The sequence below is a fragment of the Halichoerus grypus genome, chromosome 3 (genome assembly GCF_964656455.1).
Source record: "Halichoerus grypus chromosome 3, mHalGry1.hap1.1, whole genome shotgun sequence".
Taxonomy (NCBI): Eukaryota; Metazoa; Chordata; class Mammalia; order Carnivora; family Phocidae; genus Halichoerus; species Halichoerus grypus.
This window is the reverse complement of record NC_135714.1, coordinates 91,750,481-91,763,408: the sequence shown is the minus strand read 5'-3', so window position 1 is coordinate 91,763,408 and position 12,928 is coordinate 91,750,481. Positions and strand designations below refer to the sequence as shown.

The 12,928-nt window shown below is 36.9% G+C and overlaps 1 long non-coding RNA gene across 1 annotated transcript in view; it reads left to right on the top strand.

Annotated features, from left to right (window-relative positions):
- LOC118528041 (uncharacterized) overlaps positions 1–1,849 on the top strand; it is a 35,272-nt gene extending 33,423 nt beyond the window's left edge. The window contains exons 2-3 of the long non-coding RNA XR_004913420.2: positions 554–653; positions 1,656–1,849. This is a non-coding gene — a long non-coding RNA (uncharacterized LOC118528041). The remainder of the gene's footprint in view (positions 1–553; positions 654–1,655) is intronic.
- Positions 1,850–12,928: the final 11,079 nt, after the last annotated feature.

Below are 12,928 nucleotides of genomic sequence, written 5' to 3'. Positions count from 1 at the left end.
TGTGAATATGTACAATTTTTTTGTGGTTATGTGTTTTCATTTCTCTTGTGTTTATATGTAGAAGGGGAACTACTGGGTCATATGGAAATTCTAAGTTTAACTTTTTGAGGAACTACTAAACTGTTTTCCAAAGCAGCTGCACGATTTTACATTCCCATCAACAATGTATGAGGGTTCCAATTTCTCTGCATCCTTGCCAACATGTGTTACCGTCATCCTTGTGGATGAACTAGGATCTTGTGGTTTTCATTTTTATTTTCTAATGACTAATGACGTTGAGTATCATTTCAGAACTTATTGTTTGCCCATTTGTATATTTTCTTTGGAGAAATGTCATAATGAAAACTTTCTCATGTCACCCATTAATCCAAGACATTAATAGGTATGGATATAAAAGTTTTAAAGACATTTTATATATGAACACTTAATTTATAAATTACTCTTTGTTAGCTGCATCTGCTTCTCTAGGACAGGTCTTGAGTAGGTAATATATAGGAATTAGCCATGTTAAATCATGTTTGGAGTGCTGCTTATCCAATTTTGTACTTCCCAGGCACCTAAATATCCAGGGGCAGGGACCACTTAATTCAAGAATCTGTAACAATACCTGATAGGGTCCTTAAGATGTGGAATTAATGAAGAAAACAAAAGAGGTTAGTTGAAAATGAATATTGTTTAATGAGAACTATATTTAGTTTTCTATATTGTTAAGTGAAATTATATGCAACACTAGTAATACTATACAGTTGGAATATTGATATTACTAATTTTATTTATTTTGATTCGTTTGTTATTCACTATTTTTCCATGTTTTTAAAAACGTATATTTTTGTGATTGTAAATTAAATACACATTTATTATAGAAACTTTGAAAACTATAAAATACAAAAGAGAAAAGAAAAACAACAAGTATTAACATGTTGGTATGAATCCTTTTAGAGGTTATATGCATGCATTTAAAAATTGTTTTCTTGTTTTTTTAAACTGGTTAATGCATACGCATAGAACAAAATAAAAAGGTTCAATAGGGTGCACAGTGAAATGTTAAGTCTCTCTTTCTACCCTGTGTTCCAGTTTTTCTACCCAGAAGCAACCTCTATTATCAGTATCTGGTATAATCTTCCAGAGATATTACACATATATACATAATACATACATACATAAGTGTTCTAAATTCCCCCTCTCTAAGGTATTGGGGAAAGTTCTAAATCATGGAGAGTTTAAGACAATGGTTTCTTTTCTGGTCCAATATAGTTTCTTTTACTTTTTGCTTGTTCCATTTCTATTGATCTTATTCTTTGCCTATTATTTTGCAGGATTATCACTTTGTGTATGTTCCAAATTCACTATAAGTATTGAATTTTTATAAATGGTATTCCTAAGAAAGTTTACTCCTACAGTATGCTCTGTAAAAGCACCAGAAATTCCTCTGCCACCATTTTGCTGATGTCACTCTCCCACCTAATAGTATTCTAACTTTATCATATTCAACCAGAGAATTGGATTTATAATCTATTTCTGTCTCTTGCTTTTGCTATTAAAACTTTCACATTTATTTCTGATTTCTTCAGCTAGATTATAAACTCTGTCATAGTAAGTAGTAGGCCTTATAATTTGTATTTCTTATAGCATGCAATGTCTGTATTGCTTTGCAGATTGTAGGTGTTTAGTAAGTGTTTGTGGATTGAATGATTCAAAAGAAAAAGCACACCTCCAAAACCTTGGCAAAAAAACAAAACAAAACAAAACAGAACAAAAATCTCAGTACAGAAGCAAATGCCAACTAGAGTTACAAACTGATTCCAAAGAGTTCTCTTCTCTATGCAAATGTCTGGATAACATACAGGTAGGAAATTTTCACTTTGACCATTGTTTTGAGAAAATGTTGAAAGAAGTAATAAAACCTTTTAAAAAATCTCTATTTAGATTTGATTTTTACCTTTGCAGTGTTTAAGTTCTATATAATTTTACATGAAAGGAAATGAGGAAAGCAGTGGTAGGGCTTGGTGGATAGACAATGAAGTGTCCATAGATAAGCAAATCACTTGTGAGCTGGACGAAATTATTTGGTTCCAGCTGGTATGCCTTACTCCCAGGCAATTCAGAGCATGGGAAAGCCAGGTTGAGCAGGTCTGCAAGGCACTTTGAGTATCACAGAGGAAATAATTAAGATTAAAGAAATAAGAGTTTTGCCTGCTATTTATTTGATCAGTTAGATTAAAATAGGCATTATTGCTGACTTGAGGGTAAAAACAGACTGCTCCAGCAGATGACCCAAGAGGGCTTCAAAAGGAACTTCTTTTGGCCTTGGTTTGGAATTATTCCTTTCCTTCCTGGCATTCTGTTACGGTAGGAGTGAATAAGCAGCAGAAGTAGGGAAGTTTATGAAACATGTTTTCAGGGGTTCCAGAATTTAAACTGATCCTGGGCATGCCAACAGTTGGAGAAATAACTATAAAAATTAGGTTCAAAGTGATTGTCAGTGATCGGTTCTCAGTTCAAATAGTTTTCAGGGTTACGACTGACCTTTCCATGACATGAAGTTCATCTTCTCAACAACCAATTATGCCATCACCTTTGGGGCACTTTGGGCCCCCATAGACCGGGTGCAGTGTAAAGAAAACAGCTCAGCATCTGGCCCTTATTATCCTTTTTGTCATCCAGGCATCACCAAGTGTTCCCATCTGTGTTTAAGCCTGATCACTCATGCAATTTTTATAGTAGCAAGTGAAAATAGTTTGGAAATTTCCATCTTGAAGGCCAACACCTCATGGAAAACTTTGAGAAGCATTTTATTTATTAATAGAAACTCAGTATATTAACATTCTTAGTATGTATTTTTGTAGCTTTTCTATTTCATTAGATAGATTATCCTTTTAAAAACCACTTTTCTGCCAGGCAGGGAACAGGTAGAAAATAGAGAAATTTAATGCACTGAATGCATAAATTAGCATATATTAAAAACAATAACTTTTTATTATTAGTGTACATGTACTGCATTAGTGTATTACTAGTGTACATGTAGTGTAGAAGATAAATTAAACAAAAAATATTAAATAAAAACATGCCCACCACTCGGAGATCACCACTATTAGCACCTAACTATACTCCTAGAAAATGTTTTTAAAAAATAAAATAAATATAATAAACATTCATAATAAATATATATAAATTTGATATATAACTATAACCAAATTAATTTAAATTTAATATTTAACTCAACTCAAGATGTTTTTTAAACCTAATCTGATAATGTTTTGCCTCTTTGAGAGTTAGATCAAATTGGCATTTACAAATAGAAAAGACAAGACACAGTCTGATTCCTAGAGGGCAGGAGTTAAGAATACATAGTAAGGGCAGTTCTTTTTCTCCGTCATGTAACCTGTTCAGTGTACATATAGTCTTCATAATCACCATTGGATAATTAGAGTAGCTGACCTTCAAAATATGATAGAGTCTACTGGAGATATTTAGGCAGAAATGTTTTCAAATTCTCATAAGCCAAAAGTCTCTTAATAAGAAGAAAACAGGTGTTACTGTCAGCAGCAGTTATCAAATCTTGTAAAGACTTACACTCCAGAGAGTACCCAGTACCGGTTATTTCCTCCTGAGAGTGCCTCTCAGTGAGATGCAGATATCTTGAGGATGCCCCATGGCTAGGCAGCAGTGCACATGGGATTGCCAGGCTCACAGGACCTCTCCCCACATGCTTCCTCTCCGGGGTCCTGTAAGGCCACAGAGCTACATTGATATCAACCCTGGGAAGCTGACCTAAAAGACTTTTTAAAATATTTTGGGGCCTCTGAACTCTCTTATGGGTAGACTGTCTCTGAGACTAAGGCTGTTCTTGGAGCATTGGGGGGGTGGAGGGGAAGGAGTTGGTATTCCCGTACAATGTTGTCCTGAGCAGAGAATACTCAACAATGGTGAGGCTCTTCAGGCCCTCTAAGCCAACAGACTCTGTCACTCTTCTGGCCCGCCCACACCCAGGGTGTTCTGGAGGCACACCCCATACCTAGTAGGAAACTCTAGAAGTATGGGAGTATATATCCTACCCAAAGACTCTCTTGGGTGTGAGCTAATTGCTTTTGTATTACATCAAGTAGATTCCTATTATTTCTCACCCAACTCCCCGGGGGAAAATTATTAAACATTGATCAGATGCCACATGGAAAATTACAGATCAATGATTTTACAAAGGACAATAAGTTAAAGTGAATTTTATATTGCTGCTATAAAATAATCTATAAAAAGGAAAGTAAAAAAAGCAGAAGTCATTAGAAACTCATGTTGTCTGATAACACAAATTATATTTATGGTAAAAGGGATAATATGTAGTTACTGACATGACTAAGAGTTCAGTTGGAATTTGTTAAATTACTTTTTTAAAAAAATAAACTTTTATTATTATTATTTTGTTGTTGTTAAAGACTTTATTTATTTGACTGAGAGAGAGAAAGCACAGAGGGGGAGGGAGAGGAGGAGCAGACTCCCTGCTGAGCAGGGAGCCCGATGCAGGGCCAGGACCCTGCCTTATGACCTGAGCCAAAGGCAGACACTTAACTGACTGAGCCACCCAGGTGCCCCTAAACTTTTAATTTTAGAAGTTTTAGATTTATGGAAAAGTTGCAAAAATTATACGTAGGGATCTTCTATATCCAGCATGTTTCTCCTATTGTTAACATCTTACATTAATATTTATACTTACAGTATATTACATTTGGCACAACTATTGAGCCAGTATTGATACACTATTATTAATTAAGTCCATATTTTATTCAAAATTCCTTAGTTTTCCCTAATGTCTTTTTTTTTTTTTTTTTAAAGATTTTATTCATTTATTTGACAGAGAGACACAGCGAGAGAGGGAACACAAGCAGGGGGAGTGGGAGAGGGAGAAGCAGGCCTCCCGCCCAGCTGGGAGCCCGATGCGGGGCTCGATCCCAGGACCCTGGGATCACGACCTGAGCCGAAGGCAGACGCCTAACAACTGAGCCACCCAGGTGCCCCTTCCCTAATGTCTTTTTTCTGTTCCAGAATCCTTTCCAAGATACCACATTACATTTAATCATCATGTGTCCTTAGTCTCCATTGTCTGGGACAGTGTTTCAGACTTTCTTTGTTTTTGATGACCTTGACGGTTTTGAGGAGTACTAGTCAGATATTTTGTAGGATGATCCTCAGTTTGGGTTTGTCAGATATAATTCTCACAGGCAGTCCAGAGTTATAGTTTCTTGAGAGGAAGACCACAAATGTAAAGTGACATTCTCATCATATCCTATCAAGGGCATATGCTGTCAACATGACTTATCACTGATGGCATTAAGCTTGATGACCTGGTTGAGGTAGTGTTTGTCAGGCTTCTTTAATATAAAGTTACTCCCCCTACTCTGTTCCGTACTGTACTCTTTAGAAAATAAAAACTCATATTTAAGGTGTGGGGAGTCATGCTCCACTTTCTTGAAGGGGCATTATCCTCATAAATTATTTGGAATTTTTCCTCTACAGGAGATTTGTCTATTCTTTCCCATTAATTTATGGATGTAATCATTTATTTGTATCAGGATGAACTCATGGATATGTATTTTATACTTTGGGTTATAATCCAATACTACTTTATGTATTTTCTTGCTCAAATTGTTCCAGCTTTGGTTATTGGGAACCCTTTCAATTGGCTCTTATATCGTGTGTGTGTATGTGTATGTGTGTACGTGTGTGTGATTTTAGGCCTTCCTTTCTTTCTGGCACTACAAGATATCCTAAGCTCATCTTGTATATTCCCTGCCCAGCTCTAGAATTGGCCATTTTTCCAGGGACCTTGGGTTCCTTTTATTGGATAATAGTATTAGACAGAAAGGTCTGGTGCTGGTGCGCTGGTTACTACTGGGGTGTGTTATTTGTAAGGGATCTCCACTTGAAAATACATGACTGTGTATTGTAGGGAGAAAGACTATCTACCCTCCTAGGTTTGATTAGCTGGGTCTGTGAAATAAACTGACAATAGGCAGATCAACAGGAGAAAAGGTACACAAATTTATTGTTATTATATGCACAGCAGTATCACAGGAAAAAAAAGTGAATACTTCCCCAGATCAGTGAGATTTGAGAACTTATATACTATCTGATAGGGGAAGGGGAGTGGGATGTAGGGATTTAGGAGGCAGTACATGATCTTTACATGGACTCTTTGAAGAATAGATAGGAGGGAGGTATGATGGTTTATGACAAAGTTTGTTTGGGTGTGATGTCAACTTCTGGTCTCCTCTCTTGTGATAAGAGTTAATGTTCCCTGGTTGATGAGACTCCCAAGCAGGTTATGACAATCGAGTTCCTTTTGGAGGATCTGTCTTTAGGCGGGTAAGGGGAGTTCAGAAAAAGCCTTTCCCTGCCTTTGTTATTTTTCAAGTGTCTTCAGTTCAAAATAATCAATGTACCAAAGTGGCATATTTTGGGGTGGCATGTCATGAACTCCTTCAATACAAGTGCCTTATATACATATACACATATCTATACTTATTTCCATACTTTTTAAAATCTGTATCTATATTAAACTGAACATGAGTTCATACTGATGTCCCTTGTTCTGTATTTAAAGGAAAAAGTTGGCAACAGATGGTGTCTCACAGCAAGTTTTATTTCAGTCTTGCTCTGATTGTACATGCCAAATCTACTCAAAAAATCATTGTCCATTCTCTGGGCCCCGTCTGAAGATCAGATGGCATCGAAAAGCATGCGCTGCTAGGAAGAAAGAGCTTCATGGGACTGGAAGCGCAGTAGACGTTAGGGGGAATAGAAGAGGCAGGCAGGTGGTGCGACAGTCTTGTTCTTCGACTAGATGCCAACGGAGATGTGAAATATCAAATATGGATATACTTTGAGGCATCAGCATTGTTATTTCTCCTGGTATGAACATTTCTGACAGTCACTGATGAAGAGAAGTGACTCACCTGGTCGAGGTAGTTTTAGTAGCAGTTTGTCTTACTTGACTTGGCAGGGATGAAGCAGGAGCACCTGGCACTAGTAAATGGTATCAGTAAGGTGCCTGTAATTCAAAACAAGTAGGAAAGCTCAGGCGTTTTTATTTTCTGCATTGCAAAAATAATGTCTTCTTTGTTAGCCTAGGGCCTTTGCAAGCCAAGTTAGTGGAAAAAAAAAAACCCATGCCATCAAACTTGGGTGTCAGTGATATGGGGAGGGAAGAAAAAGCACAGTATATTTCCATTACAGCAGGAGGCGATTGTGATGATCAGGTAGCCAGGCGTGGAGCTCTCAAGAAATGTTTCTTACAACTCGAAAAAGGGAGAAACGCCTGAGGACAACTGTATTTGGCCAACATCAGCTCTATCTGAGCATCTTATAAAAATATCTGAAAGCATAAATTGACAGTTAAGGAAAATGTGGGAGAACCAGTTTTGAAATGCATTAGGAGATGGCACTAAAGATATGCCATAGCTTATTATAAAACATTCATGTCTGTAAACATCTGATTTGAGAAACTTCCACTTTTCAGGTAGAGAGGATTGTTTGAAAGGGAAGGAAATAAGAAAGAGGAACCCAGGGTGAACGATGTAATTGAAGACTTGCTAAAACAAAGATTAGTTAAGATCATACTATGCTTTTAGCGTGTTTTCACAGACTAAAAAGACAAGACTTTATGAACATATTAATATTCTTGTAAACACTACAAATTAATAATGTTTACTAGCTTATACTATCTAGCTGTACACAGAATGTATCCATGTGTATTAGTAGGGACAGGATTTTTTATGTGAGAGTACTAATATACAATTATATTTATCTTGGTGAAACATTTTTAGTGTGTATTGAAAAATGACATAACAGACCAACAGATTAGTCTGAAATTTCACCTCGAAATCAAAGCAAGATAATGTTTGTGATTCTATAAACATAGCTTAATACTCTTGGCCTAATGCAATTAGAATAGAACAGAAAGTGTTTTTGGAATTGATTTCGTTTTGTGAATTGTTCAAATCCACAGCAGAATTGTTCATGCGTTGGTGAATGTAATTGTGCACCTAAGTTTACTAAGGCAAAGGAGCAATAGAAAATGCAGGGTATCTAGTAAGTAGATGTTTAAAGAAAACATAGTATCTCATTAAAGAAGGTGTGGTTGCACAGAGCACATTTCATTTCTATTCACCTCAACTCTTTAGGGTCTTCCTTCTTTTTATGATCATTTTGATTCATGAAGCACTAATAGTTGACACTAATAAGAGAACTCAGAAAGATTTCAATCATGAGGAACTGGGATCACAGCATAGAATTTCTTTGTATTTATCAATCTTTTGCCAACAATAAAATAGTTCAGGCCTTTTATGGCTTTCAGTGTATGAGCTTTCCACGGATAGTGAAGAATGTCCTCGCTTACATGTGACTGTTTATATTTAATAATAATGACCAGTATTTATTGAAAGTTTGCTATGTGTAAGGCACAACAAAAAGATATGCAATAATTTATTTAATCATAACAGTTCCCCCATTTTACAGATGAGGATCTTGGAGTTTAAAGAGATGTGGGTATGACTTATACAAACTGCACAGTCCGTCAATAGCAGAACCAAGTCTTGAATTCAGGTCTGACATAAAGAGATCTTTTTATCTGAAAGTTGGTTTGCATGTTGTTCTAATATTTTCATATAACCAAAGGGGGAAATCATGCCTAAACACTGCTCTAGTTTTAATATGTAACTGACTTACGGCCACTGTCTTGCTTGATCTTGCCACCTCCTAAGATTCCAGGGATAAAAATAGCAGCTAAAATTATACTTAGGGGCCCCCAAAATATTCTGGGCCAAGACTGGAGAAAGCTCTTTTCAAGTGCCTACTCAATTACCAATTCCAGTTGCTGAGAACTTCTGTGCTAAAATTAAATAGGAAAGTCATGATTAGGGCCAAAATCCAAGTCATAATAAATCAGTCGCAATAGTGTGTTGGGGTTGGGGAAGATACGGGGTTTCTTTACAAACGAGTTCTGCTTTGCCGTTGGAAATTTTATTTTAAATATGCTCCAAAAATTTGAGAACTAAAACTGCTTTGGAACTTAGGAAAGAGGCCAGAAAGCACAAAGCAGACTTACCTATGTCTAGGCTTGAACATACCCAGCCTCCAAGACACACCCAAAGATGGTTTGTCCTGATGTCTTGTGAGGCCCTGTCTGAGCTTATAGTTGATCTAAGCAGTTTACATATACAAAATCTCATGGATTTCCTACTCCTAGTTTTAAGTAATGGGCTTTTCTGTCAATCATTTTTTCACCTGTTCCTAGTAGCTTCAAGCCTTTGCTGACTCCTGGGCATAATGTTTAGTCAACTAAAACTTTATCATAATGAAGAACTGAATCTCACAGTAGAAGCAGGCAACACAAAGACTAAAGGCTCTACCCCTATTTTTTTAAAATCCATTTTGACCAATGAGTTTCTGATTTAAATTAGTCACCTTCATATTTTACTCTAAAGAGTGGGGCTTTTGGAAGTGACTCAGGTATCATGGAGGGCAAGGTGAGAACAAAAGGGTCGATAGTGGGTGCTGTTTTGGGCAGCTCAGATCCTCTCTTCAGAGCCAAAGGATTTACTCTGTTAATTGCTGGGAGTGCTGCCAGATGACAAGCCCCAGCTGTCAGCTCTCTCTGGGGATTGCTTTTGGCTGAAGAGCTCCCCTGTCCCAACACAGGTCAATGCTTAAGGGCTGTTTCTGTTTGAGGGCACCCCATAGAGTTGCTGAGGCCTTGCTGTGACTGTATTGCATACCTCCCTTTGTCTAATCCTGTTTCTTTTACTTCCTTCACAGTTGCTGATCCCAGAACACTCTCTAATAAACTTCCTGCATGCTAATTTCTTCTGAGTCTGTTTCCCAGGGAACTGGACCTACAGCAAAATCAATTAAAGCAGCTCTGCTTTTATCGTTTATAAATATTGACTATCCATGTAAGATTTCACTTAGGGCAAACCAAACTAAAAATCTTTGAAAGCCACTGATCTAATGTTTAAACAAATGCTTCACCTTATATGAAAAATCATCCTTACAGTTTTGTGCAAGACCAATTTGTTTACGTTAATCCTTCCAAACCAACAACTAAGCAGTGTTTTCTCCTTTTGTAATTGTTTCTTCTTAGCCTTTATTTGTATGTTGCATTTACATACATACTCATGTGCTTGTTAAAGCTGAAAATACATTAAATAATGAAAAAAAATATTTTTCATATTACATATGTAAAACGAAGAAGCTATACAACAGAAGCAATTGTAGCAGACCAGAGAAGGGCATTCAGTAGATGGCATATATACTCAAATATTGATAGAATTTTTTACATATCCTGTCCCCTACCCTCAAAAAATAACTCTTAAGATTTTGACCTAAAACAGCTATGGTATAAATAAGGGTATTGTATATAGAATTTTCATTCTTCTGTTAAAAAAAAAACTCACATGAAAAAATATACCGTCGACTAGCCTCTTGTAATAAAGGAGTAAACCAATAACAAAAAAGGACTGTGGTCTTATGATAAAATTCATTGTATTCTGTGGTGCATTGGAAAGCTATCAAGGAAATTTCCAACTAGTTAAGTTGCTGAAAGGCTAAATGACTTTAACTGCTGAAAAGATAACTCAAATTTAATAAGCATGTGTATGATTAAGTTCTGGATCTTAGCAGGTCCCGGCAGAGCTCATTCAATAATTCTAACTTACACAATAGTCAAGGCAACAAAGGAGAAATACGGTTTGGATGCCGAGGTTGATCCTGAGCTAGGTTTTCCTACTTCTCTATCGCCTGGAAAGCCATACACACGTCAGGCCTTAGCTTTCTGTTGCAGCATTAGGGATGATTCACTCTCAGGTATGGTGTTGCTTTGGCAATTTCCAAACTTGGTGTGGCAGCCATTAACTGATATATAGAACATGATATAGAGAGTCAGGAGAGAGGCTCAGGATGCAGGGTTGTGAAAGAGTATTATTTATTGGAAAAAAATAACAAAGTACTTTATATACATGTTATTTAACATATATGATCTGGGTGACTAGAACATTCTAGTGGTGGATTTATTCTGTAGCCTGAAATACCCAAGCTTAGATACTTGAGAATTCCTGATCACAACTTCTGAGTTTTTTAAAAAAATTAAAATTGAGTAGATAAAAGTCTATTGAAAAATACTGGAAAAATATGAAATTTAGGTAGCATCAATGACCACATGTGTTCTAAAATATCCTTTCTGGACAAATAGTGATTTCATCAAGTACAACACTGAAAATACATACAGTCTCCTAAAAATATGCAAGTGTATGGTAATAATACTGTATATGCAAATAATAGCAATATTCTTCCATCAAAAGTGAACAAACTTTATAAATGATAACGTATACATCAATTCACTTTCTTTATGCATTATAAGCATACTTTTGGAGTGAAAGAACTCTAAAATACAACCAATGCTAAGTCTTTGTTAATGCACTATAGGGAGTACATGAATAAATGAAGTTGATTTATTAATTTGCTAAATATTTTGAGCATATATTATGTGCCAGGCATTGTGTTAGACAATGCAATGTATGAACCAGATAGATATGTTCTCTGTCTTTGTGAAGCCTATTGTCTAAGGGAAGAAGCTGACAGGGCTGCCTGTGCGGCTTTGGTAGGTTGGGCGGTGGACCCTTGGTTTCGGCTAGGGTAGTGATCTTGGGTTGGAGGGATCCAGCCCTGCCTCGGGCTTGTGTTCAGCACGGAGCCTGCTTGGGATTCTTTCTCTCCCTCTCCCCTTACCCCTCCCCACTTGAGTGGGTGCTTGTGCGCTCTCACTCTCTCTCAAATAAATGAATAAATCTTTTTTTTTTTTTTTTAAAGGAAGAAGCTGACAAATAAGCTATTGCAATACAGCATGACAAGTACTGAGAGGGGAATTGCAGAGTTCTCTGAAAGCACATAAAATATCAAAACTGGATTTAACAGAGACATTTTCCTGGGGAACATTATGTCTAAAGGTCTTAAAGCTGTGGATGTGTTGGTCGGGTTGGTGGGAAGGGGCTAAAGAGAGAAGCTAAAACATGTACAGAGTTCTGAAAGTGAGTAAGCATGTGTCTCACAAGGAACTGAAAAAACAAATTCAGTAAAGCTGAGTGCTGGAAAGGGACAGTAGTAGTACAAAGAGATGAGGTACACAAGAACCAGTTCTTGAGGGGCCTTGTAAAACATAGTAAGGAGTAAGCACTTTATCATAATGGCAACAGGAAGCCGTTGAAAAGATTTAGGCCCAAGAGATCAGAGTTATGATTTAGAAAGATTATTCTGACTGTAGAGGGAAAAATGAAGGCAGGGGAGACAAATTAGGATTCCGTGATAGCAATCTAGGGAGATGATGGTGGTTTGAACTAAGTTAGTGATACTGGGAATCAAGAGAAGTGTAAAGATTAAAGACATTTTTTAGGAAGTTAGATAGACAGAACTCAGCGACTGGTTATAAGTGGGCAGTGTAGGAGACAACTGTCATTTGCTGAGATTGGAAACATCGAAAGAAAAAAAAAAGGTTTGGGAGAAGGATGCTGAGTTCTTTTTTATTTTGCATATACCGAACCTGAGGTACTAAGGGATAAGCAAGTACAAGTGTTGGGCAAGCAACTGAATGTACGGATTTTATATTCTGTACAGTGCTCTGAACTGGAGATACCGACTGCAGAGTTGTTAGTACGAAATGGTAACGGAAACCATGGGAGTGGACACGTCGTGGCCAAGGCAATGTGCAGGGTGGTGAGAGAGTAGGCTGTGTTCTCCTTATATTCTCCTTGGCCAAGTCTATTACTAGAAGTATCAACAGGTATGAAAGTCTTATTGTTTTCTCTTCTTTGACCTTTTGAAGCCATGAATTGACACTAAAAACATTTAAAATAACCTGAAATCAGTAAACATTTGTAAAATAATG